Below are 18817 nucleotides of genomic sequence, written 5' to 3'. Positions count from 1 at the left end.
AATACACGTGATAACACTCAAGGGAGCATCATCAAAACCACACTCATTGAAATAAAAAAGCAAGACAATGAGGTAGAGGATAATACAAAGTAGGTAAATTGCAAAAAAGCTAATGTAATAAAAAATTACAGCAGTCAGAAAACTATAATACATGCAGTTGTCATAAGCACGATTTGTAAGTGCAAATGTACAAATATGTACAAACACCCCTTACAACCACTTAATAAATGGAATGTATTAACGATACCATAAATGTGATGATAACCAACCTCATCTGCTGTTTAAATACAGTACGTATTACTAACAAAAATCTATCCCTGACCAGAGACCAAGGCATATGCCTTATCCTAACCATACGCTCAGGGGAGTCATATAACGTTTTTATATGTTACATGTTAGAACTGTTTAGCATGCCAATAGATTGTTTAATAATGGATAGCTTAACTAAATTAATTAATCAGGAAGATGGCAGGTTCCCTTGCAGCAAAAGGCAAGAAGGACTAAACATTTGTAACTAATTATCTACTGTAATTGATTCTATAACATTAGTTTAACTTATACAGTTTACCTTTCTATGCAGTTAAAGCCTGTGCTGCTCCTTAGACTGTAGGAAAATGAGACCATGCAAAACCAGGTTGTTAGAATTCAGCTTAGCATCCAATTTCTGAATGCTACAATTTGCTTTCAGTATGGGCATACTGCGACACAGAACATATTTTACAATTCTTTCGGTGCCAGTCTGATCCATATTTCATGATTTAATCTGAAAGGGCCAAGACCCCTGTTAATGTCTGCAGAGCTGCACATTCTGGGATTCTAATTCTTTTGCTCAGCTGCACACATATAATATGTACGCTAGCCTCACTAAGCTTCCATTTACACAAAAGGGACACAGATTATAGGCTTTTGGAAAACTAAACCTTTCAAATAAGATTTTCTTTACAAGTGTATAAGAACAATTTAAATATTGTATTTTAAGGAATGTAAAAGTGTCCTGAGATCTACGGCTTTAATTTATATTCACCAATTTTCAAAGGTGCTATTTGCACGTTCATTAACATATCGGCTCAGCTGGTAGAATTTACAAGCTAAATGACACTCGAGATATCAAAAATATGTTTCATTCAATTGTGTCCCCTGTGAAGTGAGGAAGATGCACACTCCCCTGAAGAACAATAGGATACTGCCTGCCTGTTGCTGCTCTGCACCTGCATGTGCAACAGCAGGTTAGATATCCCCAGTGACAAAACATCTGCAATCACAGCATGACACAAATTATACATACTGTAAATACAGCAAATAATGCACTACAATTCAAAACAGGTTATCGAAAGCAAAACATCATGACAAATGTTTTTATATATTTTTTCCTTTTGCATTATAGCTTTGCTATAATATTTTCTTTTTTCTATTACATAATTTGTTCTATAATTCTCGGGTTTCCCCCATACAGTATAACCGTACTTTAGTATAACCGGTTTAGACATGTTAACTGGGTTAGAATTATTTAAATATTTTTTTAATGATTTTGAATTTTGTGCATTTTACTCCTTTAAATGGAGAATACCTAAAGTGCAGATGGGACTTCCTGTGATGGAATCTGCAGATGCCTAATACATCACAGTGTCCAGTTTTTCACTGCATCATTTGGGTTTCATAGCTTAACCACCCATTCCTTGAGCCAGAGTCAGAAGACAAAGGACTGTAAGAAATAGGTAAAGAGAGTGTGGACTGCTGCCTTGGAGAAGGTTCCTGAAACACCCCATTCAGGGGAAAAAGAGCAATTTTTCCTCCTGGATTATGTTGTAACAGGTGCTGTTATCAAAACATTTTCATCTTTCCCTCTACTCTGTAAGGGAATGTTGCAGCTCACTTCTTTCAAGAGCACTGAATACTCTCCACAGCAAGGGACCTATCTTTTGGTGCAGTAGGTCTTGCTGTGAAGCTAGAATTCAACCACATATGGATGTAGTCTGAGAAATGGGTACGATGCCCGCTGTGATAGAAAAATAAACAAGGTGATGTTGTGAATAGAAAGTTTGTTAAGACTAGGAAATAATGTGGCAGCGATGCGACAACAAAACCATTACAGAATGTCAAAATCCCAAGCATCCTACTAAGACACCAGATCTTTAGTATGAATAAGAAATCTATAGTATCTAATCTCATTTCACAACACCACAATTTCAAACTCAGGTAATGGGAGGATTTTTTTTCTTTTCAGTCTCATTTTAATGTATTGTAAATGCATTCAGTACTTACTGATCTCTTTGCACTACAACACCGATTCTGTCAGCACTGCCTTATCTCTGCTACCTAATTATGTACAAATGTATCTTTCATGTCTTCCACTGCATCACTGTAAACACCTCCGCATGTCAATGCTCATGATTTGAAAGAGACAGCTGCAAGAACCATCTGAAAGCTTCTAAGAACTGTGTTTGGGTGCTTAACTGGAATCCATAGTGATTTTCTGGAAATAGTTTTCTCTGTCTTTTGTTAGGTTAAAGGAATGAAGTCTCTTGAGACTTGATACAAGTATGTAGTTAAGTTAAGCAAGATGACAACTTCTGGACGAATAGAAAAACAGGGACCAAAATGGAAGCCAAAATGTTTCCATTTAGGACTGAAACCAGGAGCAACTTCTTTATGCGCAGTGCTGTAGCTGTCTATAAAAAAAAAAAACTTTAGTCACACTGTTGTTTCTCAGGAGCCAAGAGCCAAGATGAGGTCTGTGAATCAATAAACTATTGAGAAACAAAATGAACAAGACAGGCTGCATATCTTTTTCTCATCTATAATTTTTTTTTAAATTCTTGTGAATAAGAATCTTCCCAATTCTGCGACTATGGTTTTGATTAGGCCTCAGTCCCTCTTCACTGCTGTGCTGGCCTTGACTCAAAGTGAAATAACATTGTTTGGCACTCCACAGTTGTTTTATTGGAAATGACTCAGTTTGTGGTAGTGTACTGGACATGTTTTGATTAAACACCAGCTGTTAGATACTGGAGGGGGCTCTATGACCTTCTGATTTGCTGTGATGACACTGGCATCCCTGTTTTCATTTTCAATTTCTTTTTGTAGTCGCAGCAAATTGGGAGATGTTACTGCTGTAGTGATGTGATAAGTAATTAAAGCTGAAGAGGTACATAAATCCCTGCAAAGAAAAGGTAATGATTTTTCCCCCTTCCAGATGAAAGTATCTGTAATAAAGAAAAGAGCAAACCAGTAGAGCACAGCTGCAAAAACGATTCCTGTTCCCACTGATAAAGCCAACATCCCATTAACCAGGCTTTCCGCTTCATTTAGGAAACATCAGTGAATTAAAAAGCAATATTATTTTTTAGATTTAGTGCATCATCAAAGTTTGAACATAGGCTATAACTGCTTTGAAGGTTTTATGCCACCATAAAAATGCTTAGTGAGTGTCTTATTTCCAGATTCCAGTTGCTACACTGAATCTTATAGTTGTGGTGTGAGGAGCTGTGCATTTTAGTCCTTGTGTATTTTGGACTTGAATCCATATACAATCTCCACAATATCAATATCCTTGCAACAGAGATCCTAGAGTTTATGAATTTCTGTTCACTGAGACAGATGTCCATCCACTTGCATTGATTTCTACATTTAAAATACCATTGGCCACAGCTAATTGTTTTAGTAGTTTTTTTGTAGGTAGCTTAGAACCTAAGTGAAACTAAAATGTCGTCCAGCAGTTTTCTTAAACTACATAGTGCCTGTCCCAAATAACATGGCTGTGTCCCAGATGTCACACTAGGCCGTAAGCTTGGGGTGTCCCATTTGTAAATTTGTGTTTAACAAGGGAGCTCATGAGCGCCCCCAATGCGCCCTTAATGCACCCTTCTCTGAAGCCGGCATCGGAGCAGACTTCGCTGAAGGGAATCACCCAGAATTCCTTGGGGAATGGTGATGTTTCATATTATATACAGTATGTTGTGTCATACAAATGACAAAGTTCAGGTGTCTGTGAAGCAGAAGTCTCTTTATTTCATAAGCATATGGAAGTCCGGCGTGCAACCACCAGACTTAAAATAAGTAGCTGAAGATGGTGTTTTATACCTTAAAGCAAACATAGTAACTGGTTTGTTTTAAGGTATAAAACACCATCTTCAGCTACTTATTTTAAGTCTGGTGGTTGCAAGCCGGACTTCCATATGCTTATGAAATAAAGAGACTGTCATAGTGACACATTCTAAACAAATGATAAGACAGCAACACATGCCAATTAATTATATCTAAGTTGCAGACTAGACAACAGCTAGTTCTTTTAACGTTCTGGGCGTACAGCCAGCTTACCAAATACATGCCCTTTATCTTAGTGACCAAGGACAGGCAGTGTCTTTATATATTTGAGCACAAAGCCAACTTCAAGCCACTAGACTGCATAATTTGCAAAAATATTATAACAGGAAATTATATATATTATATAATCTTACTTCCCGGGTGTCTCTCTTATCTCTTCAAGTACCTTCCAAAGCGAAGAGAAGATGCCAAGGAGAAAAAAATATTCAAGTGCTAGTAAAATTGAACTTTTTTACAGTTTTACAAATCATAGCATTTTATTTAAAAACAATATTTTATTAAACTACTTTAGTTTCATATATCTTTTAGGTTCGAAATGTTAACAAAGTTATCTAGTCACCCCAGTTCTACTGATGAATACTGATTTACCTACAATGTATTTTGTACTTGGATAGATCAAATACGTAATAGTACTGTACAAAGTTTTTGAGATGTTGCCAAGTTTACATTATTGAGTTTACTTTGACTACTTTGAATCAGTCCTTACTGAACGCATTATGCTCCTTGTACTGTCATTTTTGTACTGGGATAGACGAGATGAAATGTATTTAACAGTACAAAGCTTTGAATAAACCGAGAGCGGTATTGCCGAATATTCGTTATTTTATTTTGCCCGCTGAGCTTAGGGCTCAGTGCGGCACTTAGGACACGTCCTTTGTGTAAAAACATATTTACTGTGCTGTCCTGAATTAATTCTCCAGTTGTGACCCTGTACCCTTGCACCGAGTGTGAAATATTCCCATCATTAACCCAATTGTAACCCCGTAATTCTTACATACTTGCATCAAATCTCCTTTAAATTCTATTCCTTTGCTCTCTGGTGAAGTGATTTAGCTGCATTATCCTATTTCTATAAGTACTCTAACACTTTCTTTCTTTTTTATATCTTTTTTTTGCTCTTCATTGATCTCTTTTAGAAGACTCTAATACCCTTTTAAGAGTATTATCTCAGATATTTAATTTATATAATTTGTTTTGAAATGTTTGGAGATCTAACATTTTAGACAGTTTATTAGTTTACCTTTGACGGCATAATATTACTACCCCCCCCAGTGATCTGCAAAAGACATTTTCCCCTTGTTACTATACTCCTTTATTGCTGCTACACAGATAATTAAGCCACACCCTACCTTTATACAGACTACAGACAGAAAGACTCTTTATTAATTCTTTGTTGTTTGATAAAAACAACTGAGATGATAGTGATGTATATCTCTATATTTGTGAGGATTTTTTTATAGTATAACTGTAATTAATATTAGTTTTATTTTTGGATAATTAAGAACTAACATACCTTTTAGTTATCATAACTAATTACATGCTTTCCTCATTCTGGTCACAAGTGAATACTGTTCTTAATAATTGTTCTTGAACTGTACCTTTGTTCAGAACCATAAGAATATCCACCACTTGGCTTGGTCTGAACACTGTAGGCAGTCTGAAAAAGGCACAACAGCGCTTGCACTTCCTGCGGTGCTTAAAGAAAGGTGGTATGGGGAAGCAGTTCCTCGTGAACTTTTACCGCAGCACCATAGAAAGTGTCTTCACTAGTGTCCTCACAGTGTGGTACAGTAATACTACCATGCACGACAGAGATGCACTACAAAGGGCTGTGGCAATGGCACAGAGGACTATAGGATGTGATTTACCATCAAATCGGTGAGATCCACACCATTCTCTCTGTCGCAATAAAGCCCAATCCATCATTCACGATCCCAACCATCTGGGCCACAAACTGTTCTCCCCCCCTACCCTCTGGCAAGCGGCACCGCACTGTTAAAGTGAGGACCACTAGACTCAAGACCAGCTTCTATCCCACTGCAGTACGCATCCTCAACACTACTAGCCTTAATACACATCTGCACTACACACTTTTTACATGATCTACCATTTTTTTTGTCTCGTGACTACATATTTATTTATTTTTCCACAACATATTTATTGTTCCTGTTGTCTACAGTGTTGTCTGTTGTACTGTGTATGTCCTGAGAGATCAACGCGATTAAGAATTCCAATGCACGTGTACATATGGCAATAAAAGACTCTACTCTCTACACACTAGGAAAATTTAGGATATTTAAGGTTGTTTGGGATGAACTGCTTATCGCTGGGGTTTCATGTTATGCAACTGAATTTGGAATCTCACAGTTTGCTTAACTTTTATCTGATCTACAGCAATGTAACTCTACTCATTTTTTACAGGACTTTTGATAGTGCTTAGTAGGTTAGCGTGACCCATTCAGTGTATAAATAGATGTACTGAATGCAAAGAGAGTACTCTACTAGACACTTACAAGTCCTGTGTATTGGAACCCTAACTATGAAACAGTATTTGCTAATTATTAAAGGCAATAAATATTGTCAAGCTGTATTTGTCAATGATACCTTTCCTATGTTAATTGGACACTTGTTCAAACATGTGGTGGTTAAGGTGTTCCAGGGAATTGACTAATTTAAGATATACTGTATGTTGCCTATACTTATATCTGCAGCTTCAGAGACATATTTAGATTATTAAGATGTGCTCTATGAACTAGTGGTCAAAAACCACCTGCTCTTACTCCTTAGGCCTTGTGCTCACGCAGTATTCCCTTTGAATGCACAGGAAGATAAATATCCGGTTGGCTATCACTGGGCTTTCAGGTTGCAGAGTTTGTGTCCGTCATCATTGCAGCTTTACACCACTTTGATGTGATGACCTCTAATAACAGCCACGCTCCCTAAAACATATAGTTTTCTCATGTGCTTTCGTAAATGTAATCACAAACTAAATAATCAAATTCCACTTTCAAGATAAAGACAGCTGGGTTTAGACACGTGAAACATGTAATCAGGGCCAATACATTTTGACAACCAGGATCAGCAAACCAAGGCAGAAAGTGATACTGTCAGGGGCAAGAGCTGAACACAGCTCAATAACACTAGACAGGTCGATTAATTCACAAGAAGCACTCAGCATTCTGTGCTCAGCAGGAGTCTGCATTTCAAAGGCATGGGCTCACCAGATGAGTTGTCTGTTTATCTGAACATCCACACTAACGAGGCACAGGGGGCTTTGGAAAGCTAAATAGTACCATTATATAATGAAAGCAAATCACTGGAGGAATTGTGGTCAGTTGCCAAGTGACTAAGGAAACAGAGACCCCTACACAATCAAACACACAACCAGCTTCTCAATTGGACACCAGATCTAATGCTCACTCCTCAACTAGAGACACCCAGCAGCAGAGAGGGAGAGCCTATGACATTGCTTAAAAATTCTGAGCTTCTTGAACATTTAATTATGTTTGTGTAAACATTACTAGACTGTAACTGATATCACTCACGTACTGATCATTCACATTGCCCTAAATTAACATGGTCCTTTAAAGCCCTTTGAGATGCTGCTCACCACACACAGCTGCTCTGTAAAATGAAAATGGATTCACTGACTGAAGAAGAATAACCTTTATCTTTATACAACACCTTGCAGTTACAACACCTCAAAGCTCTTGACAGTTTAAAGATAAAATAAAGAACACATATGATAAAATGAAACTTTGACATAAGGTAACATCCCGTTACGCATACGGCCGACATTCCAGGTTGTGCGAGCCAGCTTGCCAGCGCGGTGACGTCACTGCCCTTCCCTGTGAACAGAGGTCTCCCTTTAGCTCAGCTGGCTGGTTCCCTGTTGAATGACGCCGGAGGCCCGGGTTTGAGCCCCAGCGGTAGAGGGCTGACCTGAGGCGGCAACGGCGAGACCGCATACCCATGTGAACCCGAAAGCGCTACAATACAATAAAAGCAAAAACAGGGCGAAATCATTAAATGCAAGGTATAGAACAATTTTCAAATTGTTTTTAAAATACTCTCCACTTATGACTTTTGGGAGGTCATTCCAGATTTTAGTCACTGGAAAAGGAAAAGGCTCAATTGCTGAAGCAACCAATGCACTTTAGGTACTGATAAGAAGTCAGAGGTAACAGATCGGAAGCTTGAAGCAGAGTGGGTGTAATTAGCTGATAACCCATAAAGAGTCTTAAAGGTGTAGAGTACCTTTTTATCATTTACTCTGAACTGCCCTGGGAACCAGTGCAGGCTAACCAAAACCAAAGACTTATTTTTGCTACATTTCATTAACAGGAGCTCTGGACATGTTTCAGCTTCTGAACTGATTACAGTCTTTCATACAAAAAAATAATATGTAAAGGCCTTAGTTAATTGGCAGCATCAGTCAGGACTGAAGATGAGCAACACAGAGAAAATATATTAACCTTGTGTTCTTAAAATGCCAGATCTGGGTTGGAAGTAAGAGCAAGGTGTTTTACTGATAAACCAGACCATATTTGAACTGCATCAATGACCTTGAGATTTCACACATAGGAAGCTAATATGAGGAGCCAGCTGGAACTACCTCAGTCTTACCAGGGTAAAAAGCTGGTATCTCAGCTCTTGACTTTTCTCAAGCAGAATGCTAATGTGGGCACAGCAGAATCAGGATTATAAGTGCATGTGTACGTATGAGCATGAAAAGCAAATAAATTAACTGTACTTACAAAAAATCTAACCCATTGAAAGCTTAAAGACTTAACTGCTCCAGAATGTATTCTTGTGAAACACCTGATATTACTATTTTTGGGAGATGAGTGTTAACAAAATGTTAGAAACTACTGTATGTAATTCACTTTTAGTAAGCCCAATTATAAGTCGATGGTTTGCTTTCTTCTTCACATATTTAGAATTTCTCAAGCCAGTATTTCAAGTAGTCAAGACCTACCATTTCCTAGGAAATTGTCGGCATGGGTTTAGAAAATGTATTCCTACACAACTTGATAGAGTTGTCTGAACAAGTCAAGATTGTACAATTGGAACACACAAAATGGGAAACACTGGGCTAGAAGAGGCTACTTCTGAAAAAGACTTAGGTGTTTATGTTGACACTTTATTTACATTTTCTAAACAAACAAACAAACAAAAAGATAAACAAAATGCTAGGATACATAGTTAATAGTAGAAATTAAATCAAAGGATGTTATGTTAAAATTGTAAAACACACTAGTTTTGGTCACCACATTTCTCAGACGATATTGCTGCTCTTGAATGTGCCCAGAGAAGAGAAATCAGGTACATTCCAGGAATTAAAGGTGAGGATGAGACAACTGAAACTTTTTAGTCTTGAAAAAAAAGATTAGGGGTCCTAATACACAATAAATATTCCAAATTCTCAAAGGTATCAAAGTCACCTCAGAGAGGACTTCTTCAGAATGAACAGTGAGATCGGAACCAGAGGACACAAGTGGAAACCACATGAAAGTACATTTAAAATTCAGACCAGAAGGCAATTCTTACCCAGAGGTAAAAAAGCAGGAGCATGGAACAAGACACCTAGCCATGTTGTTGAAGCCAATACCCTGGTTTCTTTCAAAAATGTATGGATGAGATGGATTGATTAAGATCTATGTTATATGAATCAATTGGTACCAACTTGGATTAATTAAGTACAAGTACCTTGTACAATTTGTGTTCTTACTACATACCCTTGTGTATGATTGGTGACGCAGAAACAGTAGGTCATGAGTGCCACTGGCAGGTGTGTTGAGCTTAGTCTACCAGGGCTCTCCCAGTGTTTGGTGAACAGCACACATTGACAGTGTCAGCATGCTGCGACCTCTGTAAAGGACATTCCTCTCTTCTAATTGGCAGAGCAGGTAGCTTATTAGAGACAAAAGTTATTTTACAGTTGTACCACATGTGCCAAAATTAATTAAATGTACAACACGGCAGTAATTGTTCGTAATTGTAAACAACACCATTAGAACAGTAGCTGAGGATTGCTGTAAAAGAGCAAGAGAAATCTCTCTGGTAAGCCCAGACTATCACTTGAAGGAACAATCCCTATTAGCTATCCATTTAGCTCAGCAACCTTCTCTGCTCTATCCATTTTCCAGCCTGCCATGTGTCTGTCCCACATCATAGCCAGACAGGCAGTGTTTCCCCAGCGTACAAGGAAACAATGAGCCTCATTCATCATAGCCCTGTCAGAGAGACAAGCAGCCACCCACCTGGACTCAAAAGACAGTCTGAAAAAAAAAACCAAGCACAGCAGACCAAGACATATGCTGACAGGGTTTCTAGCATCATAGAAAAGGAGCACCGCTGTCTTTTTAGAGCTGTGGCTCCCTAGTGGGATAGCAGGATTAAGAGTCCCAAAATGTGGAAATAAAAGGATGATAATCAGGCTGTGCCCTTTGGCAAATATGGCCCAGTCACTCCAGTGCCAGTGTAAAGCAGCTAAACCTCTCAAGTATTGGCATGGTTTTGTCTTGATTTTCCTCTACAATACCTTCCCACTTTGGAATGGCTAAGTGAATTAGATTAGATTAAAAATTAAGTCAAAGTAAAATAGTGACCATCTTGTTTTCAATTTCTACATCAAGGCTGTATCGTTTATTATTCTTCATTATTTCATCCAGGCATGTTGCCCAAAGGGGGTTCTGGCTTTTCAAGTATTTTTAATTTTAGTCCGCTTTTAGAACCATGGCAATCATTTAGATGTTAAGTCTTTTGTCATTATTCTATTTGTTATAATTTCCGAGAATTACAGTCACTGGATATGCAAGCATTTAAAAAACTGGCATACCGTCATTACCTGTGCTAGTCAGCTGGAGGATACGAACATATAGTACAAAGCAAACTTAACTAGTATTGAAATCTTCAGTGGTTTTGATTTTGAAGAATGGAATGTGAATCATTTGATGGGTTATCCTTTAGAATAGCCAATCCAGACTTCCCTAATATCTTTGAAGAAAAGTTAGCACAGTACATTTGTAAAGTATTTTAGTTTTTTTCAGATGGCTTTATCCTGCTTGGACCCGTCCCTGCCATGCTCATACCCTTTAATACTTTTCAATAAATCTAAAGTGGTAAACCACCGAGATCCAGCACTTTACTGGGGTAATGGCAGGTACGATTTGAAAATGCCAGGAGCAACTGCGATTCAGAAATAATATATTAGCACCTAACTCAATATCAGAGCTTATCAGACAGCTCCCCTGGCCTCATACAAAGTGCACAAACTTTCCATTCCATTTTAAATAACAGAATATGTATTTGCACTCTTTATTGGGTTTTGAGAAGTTTCAGCTTTTAAAAAATGCATTGTGATAGGAAGTGTCACAACCAGTATGTCTAGCAATGGGTTTAGTACCTAATCTACACAAACATTGTCCCAGGCCACAATGGTGTTTTTTGCTTTCAGGAATTAAGGTTGTCTGAGCACTTCCAACTCATTTTAATACTGATCTCACTTCACACCCTTTTTGCCTTCTAATGGATGAAGAAGAACCCAACCACTCATCTTCACAGAGGCCCTTAATAATGCCATTCTCTTGTCAAATTCTGCTTATTGAAACAAGAGGTTTAGAACTGTATAATGCTGCAAGGTTCTCTTTTAGAAACCTGATCTATGTGACAGAGTGGGTCAGAGGCTGGACCCAGTAACCTCCTGGCAACAAGCTATGTAAATTCACCTGTCCTGCACTTATTCTGACAGCACAGCCAAATTCAGTCTAGATGGCAGTGGGATATGCCTGTGCCTACCGTAATCTTTCCTTTACACGACTCACAAAGGTCCATATCAAACCCCACAACTCAAACCAGAGCTCTGGTTTCCTGTCCTGGTCTCTTCACTTCCTGTACGTTCAGCACAAAGGAGGTTTTTTAAACCATACAATTTTTATCTTTATTTGTAAACAGTGATATGATGGCTCTCAATATGTGAGTTTTCTGTTTATTGAACTGACAAGTTCAGTGTTTCAGGGGACAGAAAGGGCAGAACCTAAAACTAAAGATACAAATGCCAAAATATACCCATATGGGCCCAGAATTCTGAAAGATTTCCAATGTGGTTAGGCAGGAATATCCCATTCACCTTATAGCTGTAAGTTGGATACCACTGGTTTACAACGAATCCAATAGTAGGTATATTGCTTCACTGCTTCCAGAACCAAAGCAAAGCACCTTTTAATCTCTCCATTCAGCTGAGAACCCCTTCCTCTGCTGTCAGACTGTGCTTGACATCAGAAAGCAATTGTTTGCCAACACATGTCATTCTAATCTTTAGCAATCTTCCTGAACTGTTAAACAAAGTGGAAACACTTCCATTATGACGGACTGTGTTTTAGTAACATTGAGTGAAACGGAAATGAGAAGGTGTAAAACTGACTTTACTTATTGACACTGGAATGCTACAAATCAGAATGTTCTCAGGAGAAGAGAAGAATAAATGTTACAAGAAGGTTAGAAAGAAGGTCTAAATGTTTTTTCCCACTTTAACTGTGCAAAAGGCAATGGGTAGCATAGTTGCATATCCTTGGAAGGATATATACGAAAGGAAGGGAAATCGGAAGCACTGTAAAATATTTCAGATACCTACAGTCTTTTTCCATCTTTTGTTAGCCTATGATTCTCAGCAAAACAAAGCTGAATGTGAGCTAATAGATATTCCCTGTATAAAACGTGCTCCACTTTATCTCTAGATCCTGACACAAATCTGTGGTGTTTTTTGTTCAATTGAACGTTTGAGCTGGTAGTGTTACTTTTGTAGGCTGGAAGACAATTTTTGTTCCAGTGTAGAAAGCTTTAAAGAACGTCATTCTGTATTTCTCCACTCCAGAGCTGAAGTAATTGCAACGGGAAACCTGGGGCAGATAATTAGCTGCCTCTCGTCCACTTAGCAGTTAGCTTTCGGGCAAATTTCAAATTGCCAAGGCTCTAAAACAGGCAAAACACTACTGACTGAGGGATACACACAGTGCCCCTCTAACTCACTAGGGAATGTTTACTCAGGCAGAACACTATACTCCTCTCCAAGATGGAGAACTGTAATAAAATCTTCTGCAAATAAAGCACTGCAGTAAGGCTCTGATCCCTCCCTGTGCTCAGGTCCCTAATAATCAGACAGAAGTGATATTGCACTCTTCCTAATCCAGCAAAGGAAAGGCCTGCAAGAGTCCTCTGATAATTGCTGAGGGCCTCACATTCACAAAAGTGCAAATCCACAGTAAAAAAATCTCCAGGGCACATTTTTTCATTTGTTTTCTCTCGGGAAAAGTACAGTAAAAACCAGATGCTGCAGGAAAAGCAAAAAGAGGCAAACAGCTTTGATATTTATAACATTAATACAGTAGGCAAAATTTCTCAAGATTACTTCCAAAGCAGTTTTGTCCGTGCCCCGTGTGCTGCTGCAAGTCTACTTTTCACTTTGCTACTTCCCTGTGGTTCAGAGGTGACCTTGAAATGTTTAATAGCCAAGAGCAACAGCCCTCGGCTGTGAACCAAGAGGAACAGCCTATTGGCTTATCGGTTTTCTGCATTTAAGCCAAGAAGGGTCAATGACTGATGAACCACCTTGTCGCAGCTCACTGCTCCCCCAGACATTAATCCCGCCTACACATGCCACAGAAGTCAACTTACTATTCATAAACTAGTTACTTTCCCCTACGGCAACATGTTCCCTGCATTTAAAAGGCTGAATGACATCTAATTAGAATGAGAACAGCTGTCCGCCTTTCCCGGAGCACACCAAGGGAAATTGCACAAACACACAGTATTTAAAAAGATGGAAGATTGTCAGGGTTTGTTGATATTGGCTAGTGTAGTTAGAGTCTCAGCACTTTTGTAAGGTATAAATTCCTCCACCAGTTATTTTCCATCTGGGGGGTCTTAGCTGCTGTACAATTTAGCCACAGCACACTGTCCCACATAACTTCAGATGCTGCCTTCAAAAGCAATGAACCAATCAAACAAACTTCAAACTGCCATACAAATGAGCTTCATGCTCAGCTTCACTGACAGAGAGTTGAGCAGAGCTCAGTTTCTGTCTTCACTGAGATTCAGTACTAAGTACCTGCAAGGAGTAAATCCTGTAAATCTTAATGCGACAGAACATTATGTGCTTCCTCATAATTCAATTTCAATTCAATTCAAATTATGTTTATATAGCGCCTTTCACAACAAGGTTGCCGCAAGGCACTTAGCAAAGCTGTGTGACAATACATGACATTGCAATACAGCCAGGACAACGTACTGGTGTGATACGGAAGCAGATGCCACTGCCAGTAGCAGCACTCATACACACTTCCATTTCCATTCAATGACACTGTAAGACAGGTCTGTAAGTGACACTGGTGGAACAGTTAATTGATTTGTTGTACAATGTCAGTCTGAATCTGTCTCAACTCTGTCAAGGTGAAGATAAAGTCTTAGCTTGGATAGACTGCTCAACATTGTTAATGACAGTAGGGATCTGTCATTCTTAACAAAATGTGTGGTGGTAGATGATGTGTTTGTCAAGAATGATGATACAGAAATTGCCCCTTGAGAGACTCATCACTTAAACAATGGTGCTCTGATTCAATTGGACTGTTTATAGTGAATCTGTACTAAAGCAGTGAGAGAGCCCTGAGGGAGTGAGACTGTACTACAGCAGGGAGAGAGACCCTGAGGGAGTGAGACTGTACTACAGCAGGGAGAGAGACCCTGAGGGAGTGAGACTGTACTACAGCAGAGAGAGAGACCCTGAGGGAGTGAGACTGTACTACAGCAGAGACAGAGACCCTGAGGGAGTGAGACTGTACTACAGCAGAGACAGAGACCCTGAGGGAGTGAGACTGTACTACAGCAGAGAGACCCTGAGGGAGTGAGACTGTACTACAGCAGAGAGAGAGACCCTGAGGGAGTGAGACTGTACTACAGCAGAGAGACCCTGAGGGAGTGAGACTGTACTACAGCAGAGAGACCCTGAGGGAGTGAGACTGTACTACAGCAGAGAGACCCTGAGGGAGTGAGACTGTACTACAGCAGAGAGACCATGAGGGAGTGAGACTGTACTACAGCAGAGAGACCCTGAGGGAGTGAGACTGTACTACAGCAGAGAGACCCTGAGGGAGAGACTGTACTACAGCAGTAAGCCCTGGGGCTCTCAGACTCTCACTATGATAAGTTTGATTTCATTTCATTTTGGTTTGGAAATTTTACACTTTGACAATTGTTTTTCTAAGAAGGAATGGGGACAAGAATCCAGACTGAAAAATGGACGAGAAAATGATTCAAAAAATAGTTCTGTTTCTCAAGAAATGTCACCTAATGTCATGGCATAATGGTACAACACACTCACTCAGTGTCATGGACTTCCTAGCATGCAAACAGAGAGTTCCTTCACATTCGGACATGCAGACAGAGATTATGATCTACAATAATGTCCCGCAAAACCATTGTCTGGAGGGAAACAACCACAGGGCCTGAGACCTACGCAGTCTTATTTTCTCCGACTGGCAGTTTTTGTTTCACCTCTTCTCATCTACAATCTGCAATACAAGGCTGTAAAGCACTCTGTGGAAAACTGTTGTGATGGATGTACTGTAAATGATTGATTTGTACCCAGGCCCCCAGTATGTTACATTATTTAATCAAGATAAAGATACTGTAGGAAACATCATTTAATTAGTGGAATGACTTAAAATAAACACATTCAATACGACAGATTTCATGTTCCTCCTAAAGGATTCCAGATTAAACCAAAGAAACATAATTTTTGTGTAAAAGTTTAATTTCATTTTTCTTTCTAAGAAATCTTTTCCTTTTGCAGGCCACTGAGAGAGGAGCATTTTAGGAATTAGCTTCTTACAGCCAACAGCCCTTGGGAATAGTTAAGACAAAACCGTTGAGAAAAGGGGGAATAATCAATTAATATGGTTTGTAACCTTCAGACTACTGACACTAATTGATTTAACTCCGTTCATATAAGGCATATGATGCAATCCCTACTGGGACTGTTCATGGTAATACAGTTTTTACAACGGCTCAGGCTCCATAGCTCAACTGTATCAACTGTACATCTTCCCATTGCTTTAAAGGAACACAGAAAGATTACTCTCAGGTATGTTCAACTGCAACAAATTATTGTGCTGTCACCCTGAATTGCCTACTAGTGTTTTTGAGTTCTACATCTACTACTGCAAAGCAGAAAGCACACACATGCTTGTGCCAATAAAGCAGTGATGTGGTAGGTGATTAATGGCTAAGCCTTACAGATTTTCAGCTGGGAAGTGCTGTCTGGGCAGCCGTGCTGTAACACGGCACTTGATGGATGATTTCATTAATTCTCCGCAACTTTAAATTACACACAGAAGCCATCTATGATTGCACACTAATCTAAACATCTCACATTTAAAGTTGTTTGCATCTACAATCCCATTCCTTCTCCTCTTACATGTACCAGGAACACACGCAAGAAACAGTCATCTCAGCTCTCATATGGCTGACTTAGCTCAGTGAATTCACTATATTTCTGCTGCAGTTCACTGCATTTACCAAATCCTCTATACTCAAACACACACATTTTACAATCATCTCTAAACAAAATACACTTTGAAACAAAATCTACCCTCTCTGTACACATTCCTATACTGCATATATCAGTATAGGAATACTGATATATTGCTATATATCAATGTTTTTAAAAGCAAGTCTAACAGTTTTGAAACTGTCTACAGTTTTGTTTTCCACCTGTTTTCTGAACTGGTGTGGTTCAATATTCTGAGCTTATTCAAATCAGGGTTTGCCAGCCTGACCAGGAATAAAGACTGTAAAGTTAGCTCTTCCTGTTTGCCTAGGTTCCTGTCCTGGGGTCCCCTGTTTATAGTTGGTCAGCTATTTCCTGTGTAGAAAGCTATTCCATGATATCACTACCAAACCCACAAGGATGTCTGAATGTAAATTGGACTCCCATTCCATAGTATTTCAATTCTGGTAACAAGGTGTTGTAATTAACCTGAATCAAGAGTCCATGAAAACACCACTTCATCAGTGCAATGTGAATACAATTCTTCCTTCTGAAAATTCCTTAAAAACAATTACATGGTATTTTTACATTTGCACATTTACTCTTCTGCACTCATGTACGATACTTCCTGTAATTTTAGTACTTCTTGTTACTTCATTTTTCTTACACTACAATTTCCTTGTCCGTTTTACTATGCTGCACTGTTTTGAGCAAAGTAAATTGTTACAGCTTCTCTATTACAACTTGAAACTGCTGTACAATGCAAGTTCTATTTCTTCTCCTGATACTACCTCACAGTGGTTCCAAAGTTATCAGGAACAAAATGTACAAATTAACAAAATGTTAATGGGTTAGTGTAAGGCATGTCCCTGGACATTAGAGCTTGTCAGAAAAACCTACAGAATAGAGTCAATAGAGTCACACGTGAATTTAAATCATTTCCAGTGAGTTCATCTGCAAACCTCAGGTTCAGAGCCCTCACAGATAACCCAAAAGCTTTGTACAGAGAGACCAATAACTCTTTTACATCACCAAGCTAATAACTATTAGGAGTTAGTATAGAACAGGCACTAGAAGACAAAGTTCTGTTTATATCACACACAGATTGTGTGTGTTCAAAGTTATCACTAGGTTAAAAAATTGTAGATGTAGGCAGTGATGACTCATATCTTGAGTGGAATAATTTTCAATAATCAAACTCCTGTTTGAACCAGTGACCTGAAATCTACTGGAAATAGTTGCATTCTGTAGTCTTTAAGCTTTCTCAAACATAGTTCTGCTTTATGAACAATGAAAGTGATAGACAGGTTTTAAAATAATGACTTAGCTAATGCATCACACCATGGTAAAATTAGTGTTCTATAAATATTTAACATACGATTAGTTAATTACATGCTCCGGGCACTGTTCAGTAGTGAATTCATTTAAACAATTTAAACATTTTTGCGATCCAGTTATGTTGAACGATTAATGATCCTGTCTCCTTATTTAGAATGTAATATTTCAGTAATTAGTTAACTGTTTTACATGGAGAAGTGACCAAGATTATATTTATTACTAAGATTGCAAAGACTTAACCAGACTGAGATGATGTTATAAAAGGATTTATGGATTGTGTGAGTGTAAGATTCTTCGTTTTGTTAATGTTTATTTTTGCTTTGCTTTATGGTTAAATTAATGCTGGCAGGAAAGGACCTTTTGAAAGCATAGGAAATATGTTTAATAAAGTAGATACAGTGCACGAATGAATTCCTAAATGTTAATTAAACTAACAATTTAAAAAGGGGATCAAATCCCAGATGAGACTGCTGTTGTATCCCTGAGCAGGACACAAATTACTCCAGTAAAATACCCAGAGGTACAAACAGGAGCAAATCTAAGTCACTTTGATTAAAAGCAACAGCTAAATTTAAAACAACAAAAAAGAAGGAATTTGTACTGGTTAAACAGGAGATACCATGATAATAAAGACAATATTTGAATAAATGTCAATGACTGGAGATGAGTAATGATTTCAAATAGTGCAGCTGCAAGTTAATAATCGATCTATAAAGCTTTATGCTTTATCAATACATCCATCCATTTTCAAAGGCTGCTTAGTCTAATACAGGGTCATAGTGAGTTGCAGCCTGACAATGCAGATAGAGAGATAAGAGATAAAATAAGATA

At 38.5% G+C, this 18817-nt stretch overlaps 1 protein-coding gene across 4 annotated transcripts in view; it reads right to left on the bottom strand.

The window, feature by feature from the left end:
* Positions 1-18817, bottom strand: part of patj (PATJ crumbs cell polarity complex component) — a 223598-nt gene that overhangs the window by 51839 nt on the left and 152942 nt on the right. The gene's annotated exons all lie outside the window — the stretch shown is intronic.

Source organism: Lepisosteus platostomus, chromosome 11 (genome assembly GCF_059453375.1).
Source record: "Lepisosteus platostomus isolate fLepPlt1 chromosome 11, fLepPlt1.hap1, whole genome shotgun sequence".
NCBI lineage: Eukaryota > Metazoa > Chordata > Actinopteri > Semionotiformes > Lepisosteidae > Lepisosteus > Lepisosteus platostomus.
Note: the sequence above shows the minus strand (reverse complement) of the source record. Positions and strands in the feature narration are given on the sequence as shown.